Source organism: Dendrobium catenatum, unplaced genomic scaffold (genome assembly GCF_001605985.2).
Source record: "Dendrobium catenatum unplaced genomic scaffold, ASM160598v2 fragScaff_scaffold_390, whole genome shotgun sequence".
NCBI lineage: Eukaryota > Viridiplantae > Streptophyta > Magnoliopsida > Asparagales > Orchidaceae > Dendrobium > Dendrobium catenatum.
In genome coordinates, this window is record NW_021318852.1 from 2039900 (window position 1) to 2046156 (window position 6257).

Below are 6257 nucleotides of genomic sequence, written 5' to 3' on the forward strand. Positions count from 1 at the left end.
TGGCATGATCATCTTCAGAAGCAGAATATACCAGAATATCGTCGATGAAGACGATCACAAACTGATCCAAATACTCCCTGAATACTCGGTTCATCAGATCCATGAAAATCGCAGGCGCATTGGTTACCCCAAAAGGCATAACCAAGAACTCGTAGTGCCCGTACCGAGTACTGAAAGCTGTCTTCACCACATCCGCTTCCTTCACCTTCACCTGATATTAACCGGATCTCAAATCAATCTTCAAAAATACCGAAGATCCAGAAAGCTGATCAAACAAGTCGTCAATTCGAGGCAAAGGATACTTGTTCTTGATCGTGACTTTGTTCAAATCTCTGTAATCCACACACATACGAAGTGTCCCGTCCTTCTTCTTCACAAACAAAACAGGTGCTCCCCAGGGCGAAACACTAGGACGGACAAAGCCTCTGTCTACCAACTCCTGAAGTTGAACTTTCAACTCAGAAAGTTCTTTCGGTGCCATCCTGTACGGAGCTTTTGACGATCCATGCAGCCAGAACTGTTTTCCTTGAACAACCTGTACCGATCGTCCCGGACGATCCAACTTCGTCTGGACGAACCTGGAGCAAAAACTGATGTTACAAATGGCACTTGACTACTCCCTCATCCATTCCATCTGCAATATTGTTCGACGACTCCGCTATGGTCTGCCTGTTATGTCCAGGCTGGAGTTGAATCTAACCGTGTTAGTCCTCTTAGATTTGCGGACACAATGATATTCTGCATGAGATCTCCCAATCAATTTGTCATCGGCCTTGCTATCATCATCCTCATCGCTGCACTACCGTCCACGTCGTAGTCTGATCACAAGGTACTCTGCTTGATTCCTGATCCCAATTATTTGATTGGATGTTTTGTTTGTGGGAGATTTAGCCCCTCCTTGTCTCTATGCTTGTATTCAATATTATTCATTCCTAGTTTGGATGGGTTTCGTCTTTCATAGATCTTGCTTTATATGTGAAAGCATCATTTTGTTGATATTAATGGCATTTTTATATTACAAAATTTAGTATACTTGCCCAATGCTTTCTTTGTATATGTTGTTTTGATCCTAAAGACTTATATGTTTGAGGTTGTTTTAGTCCTGACATGATATGTGTAAGAAATTTATTATTGAAAATAGAAATATATCATTCACTAACAATAAAGATAGCAATTAATATGGCAGGGGGACTGATCTCTCTCTAGCACTCTGCCACTGTCACAACCTGCAGTTGCTTTTCATCACAGCCATTCAGCTATAACCATTTCATCATCTTGCCACCATTCGAAGAAACGTGTTGTTTACTTTTTTCTATCACATGCTCCTATGGCTGCATTTTCCTATAGTAAAATAGGAGCAAAACTTATCTTCATCTACGTCTATTTTGTTATCTTCTTTATCAATTTTACCTGTTATTAATACAACTCTATACATTCTGGTGTAAATATAACTTTGTTGATTATTTTTTATTAGGTGGAAATCTAATTTTCTTAGGGCAAGTAATGTATCATTATCTTAAGCTATTTAAGAATTTTGTATTCTTTTTTTTTTTTGGTAAAATTATGGGCTTAGCCCATTTTCATTGATAGAAACTAGTTACAAGTAAGGAAAAAAAACCTGTAATCAAAGACCTAAGGTGCAAAAGCAAAAACAAAAAAGAGGGGAGAAGACAAAAATCCCCTATACATGAGAAGATAATAAAAAGTTGAATACATCAAAAAGCTTAAAGATCAGCTTTCAAAAATAAACCCAATCAGGGAGTGTGAGGAAAAACCATTAGGCTAAAGAATTGCAGCTCTCTCAACCTGGTTGCAGAAGAATAACAGTCAAAGCTTTACTACCGTCCAAACGAGAAAACAACAATTCTACCCACCATTCGCAACATTGCTGGCTATAAAACACACAAGACAACAGAATTATACTAGTGGAGAACACCAGGATGCCATAGAGAAAGCAACCATAGTAGCCACGACCAAATCATCCTCCCTTATAGTAAATCCATCAGCAAATACCCATTTTTCCATTTCACAACCTTAGTGAAAACAGCCTCCTTAATTTTAAAAGCTAAGGTAGTAGAAGATACAGAACTGTTGACAAACCTCCTATCATTCCTTTCTCTCTATATATGATAAACCGAACAACATATAATTAGATATTAAAAATCCTTGTTCTTACTTTGCTTCTCATCAATAAACTCGAAAATTTGTAGTATGTTTGGCATTAGGAGCAGATATCTCAAATTGCTCATTAGTTTATAAAGGATTGAGAAAGAATAGTCACATTCAAAAAATAAATGGGTGACAGTTGTTGAAACTCGTTCACTATCAATTAGGTTGTTAAACCTAAGCTTATGTCCCAAGGCTATCCAAGAGGGGGGGGGGTGAATTGATAATTTAAAAAATTATCCCTCTTGTGAGTATATTGAATCGAAAATAAACTTTAATGAAAATTTTAGAAATAGTTTTTCAACCAAAATTTTTAGAACAGAAAAAGCAAAAAGTAAAAAGCTATAAAAATAAAAGACATAAGATTTATAGTGGTTCGGTCAAAACCAGACATACATCCACTCCCCGGAGGCACCCTCCAAGTATTGCACTAATACCAATTGTATCTCTCCTTTTGCACCCACAGCAAGGCGGAGAAGTCTTTACAAACACTCTTTCCACCACTACCCGGTGAGGCAGAAAACCGTCGTTCTTTTACACTATCTCCTAGTGTGGGCAGAGAACCCTTCGGCTGTTCACACTCTCCTAGTATGGGCAGAGAACCCTTCAGCTGTTCACACTCTCCTAGTGTGGGCAGAGAACCCTTCGTCTATTTACACTCTCGAAGTGTCGGCAGAGAATCAGATCTCCTCAACAGATCTCCTCACAAGAAATCTAGAAGAGTGAAGAAATCCCAAATCACAAGTAGAGATTCTTATCTTTGAACACCAAACGAAGCCTTCACGCTCCAATGTTAGGAATCCTCCTTTGAATGCTCTCTCACACTCTCTCCTTGACTCTTCTTTCAATAGGCACGAAGATCAATGAGCAAAAAGATTGGGTGGTAGTAAAAATTGGACCTTATATAGGAGAGACAAGAAAAACCGTCCAAAAACTACAAATATTCAAGTTTACACGAAATGCATCGTCCCGTACGATCGTGGATCATCCTGGACGATTTTACTTAAAGTGTCAGAAATGATCCTAATGAATATTGGTATGAACTATGTTCGTACATGAGCATCGTCCTGTACGAACTGGGTTCGTCTGGACAAACAGTTATTTCATAGGTCGGTTCCCAAATTTTCACAGGATGTAACCAACTTACTTAAGTCGGTTCCCATCGTCCTGGGACGAATAGGACTTCATCCGGACGAAATTTTTACAGAGGACAACTCGTCCTAACACGATTATGAATTTCGTCTGAACAAATTTTTTATAGAGAAGAATTCGTTTGAGGACGATTTAGATTTCGTTTGGACGAAATTTTTACATAGCCCAAGTCGTCCTGACACGATTATAGATTTCATCTAAACAAAATTTTTATAGAGAAAAATTTGTCAGGAGACGATTTAGATTTCGTCTGAACAAAATTTTTACAGAGCCTAACTCATCCTGGGACGAAAATAATTTCTTCCTGGACGATCAGGACTTAAAAAAAAATTCCTCCAAATCCTGTTCGCATTGCTCTTACTAGGAGATAACTGACCTGATCGTTCCGTACGAACTAGGTTCGTCCCGTACGATCTGTACAAATTTTGTAAGATCTCCTTAAGCGTGTGTGTGTTTATTCACTCAATTATAATTACTCCCACTCAATTTAAAGAATAATTTAAAGCTTCAATTTATAAATGATTGTATGCTGAATTTGATTTGAAGTCTTTGTAATTTGGAGTTCAATTTTCCTGAAATGTTAGTACACACAAGAACAAAAAATAAATCTTTCAAAAAGTGTTAGGAGATAACTACACATAAAACAATAATATTTGGAATCAAAACCATACAAGTTACAAGAATGTAAAACATGCAAATTCCAACTCTCTTAACAATCTCCCCCTTTTTGATGATGGCAAAATAATTATTATTTGTAGGATTTTAAATTTTAAGAATATCCTAAACTCCCCCTAAATTGATGAATACATAAAAATAAGGAGATAACTATCACTTGTGGCGCTTTGCGTCTCTTTTTCACATTTGTGGCACATTTTTGTGCATTATTTTTACTTTGGGCTCATTTTGTGCCTATTTTTCACATTGCGAACCTTTGCGCATTCCTTTTGATTTTTTTTTACTTTTATACAATTTGCAATAGTAATTTTATTCTTTCCAAAAATAATGATCTAAAATTTCAAATCTTTCTAAGTGCATAAATAATGATTGATAAGTGAAATATAAAATAAGAAATCATCGCAATTGCAATAATAATATTAATAATATGATAGTCTAAATGAGAGACATGAAATTAAAAATTCGAATAATATCAAGTTATAATCAAAACTTAAACTTAGAATAATTAGATTTTCTAATAAATTTAATTTTAACTTATAATTCAGGTTATAGCACAATTAAGATTAAAAATTTGATAATTTTCATAAAGACTAACAAACATTTCAAAAAAAAAAATCAAATCAAAATACAAGAACTAATATTGATATCACTTTGAAAATATTACAATGATACAACAAGATATCAATACAAAATAAAAACACCTGAAATAAAAAGAGAAATACAACGAACTACTAGAAACAAACAATAACTAACACATAAAGTAAAAGCAATAACAACACAAACACATAACATCAAGTGCATCTATCACTCAGACGGTCCCTGATCTGGAGTAGGAGGAGGAGGAGCACTACTAAAGAGATTAAAGTATGCATTCAATATAAGTATATTGGTACTAATATCATTCATTTGTCCCCTCAAATAACCCATGTCATGTTGATATTGAGCATCCTGCTGTTGAAGATGAGTCTCAATTTGATCAAAGCGTTAATCAAAATGAGTCTCTAGCTAATCAAATCTTTGAACCAAATTCTGATAATTTGGTTTGTTTGCAGGAGCAGGTGCACCTTCTGGCTCTTCTTCTGTATCACTTATGACATGTGCTTTACCTGATTCCTCCTTGAAGATCACTCTAAATGATCTGTCATTGTAGTAGAGCGGTTCTTCATATTCTTGATCTGGATGAACCAAACTGTATTTCTTCTCCAGAACAAAGGTAACTAAGTGTCCTAAGGCAATATTCCTTTTTGTTTTCTGTTCTGCATGGCCAATTTCAGAAAGCCCATAAAGATAGTCAAGGATAAGTTGGGCTTCATCTATATGCTCATTTGACATGATTAGAAAGATCACCATAGAGAGAAGGGGGGTAATATTGACTATATCACCAGCTTTTAGAATGATTGAAGTTCTAAGAACGTGTTGGATGATGCGTGCATTCCGGACAAGACTGGATACTTTAGCCACATGCTCATTTAAACCATTTCCTCTAATCACCCTCTTAATTTCATACCATTTATATTAATCATTGGTGATTAAGGTATGGGCTATTTCTCCCTCAGGTCTCCCTCAGTCCTTAAATTTAGAAATGCTTCTAAATCATGCTTGGTGATTTCAACTTTTTGTTTGAAGATATAGGAGCGAATCACAGAGTGATCAGAGTTGAAGGACATATTGGCTAGAAAGTAGTGAAAGGTTTCTTTGTTATAGAGATGAACGATGATAAGGATAAAGCGAAACTGAGTTGAATCAAATAAATGCATTACTTGAAAGGTAATATCTTCTTGGATTAGGATCCAGGAAGGGGTGATTTTAGCTGAAGCAAACCTAGGAAAAGAATCCTCATTTGCTTTGGACAAAAAAATTTTGGATGAATTTCTATGTGGTTTCTTAGCTAAGACCTTTTGACGCTTGCTTGAACTGGCCATTTGAAAATGATCTAGAGTAAGAAAGGATTTGAAAGTGATGTTTAGAGAGTGATAATTGAGTTAAAAAGATCGCATATTTATTGAAAACTATTCGTTCGTACTAGACGAAAAAATTTTCGTCCCGTACGATATTTTCGTTTGTCCCGTATGAAAATATTTCGTACACACGATCCAATACGACCAAAATGAAACTGCTTTTCGTAATCAATGCAACTTACGAAGCGTCCTTTCGTACAGACTTTTGACTAGTCTGATCGTACAGACGAACACTTGTTCGTCTTGGGACGATCAGAACTTATATCGTTTTAATGACAGTTGAAGCCTTCCCCTACATCGAACCGA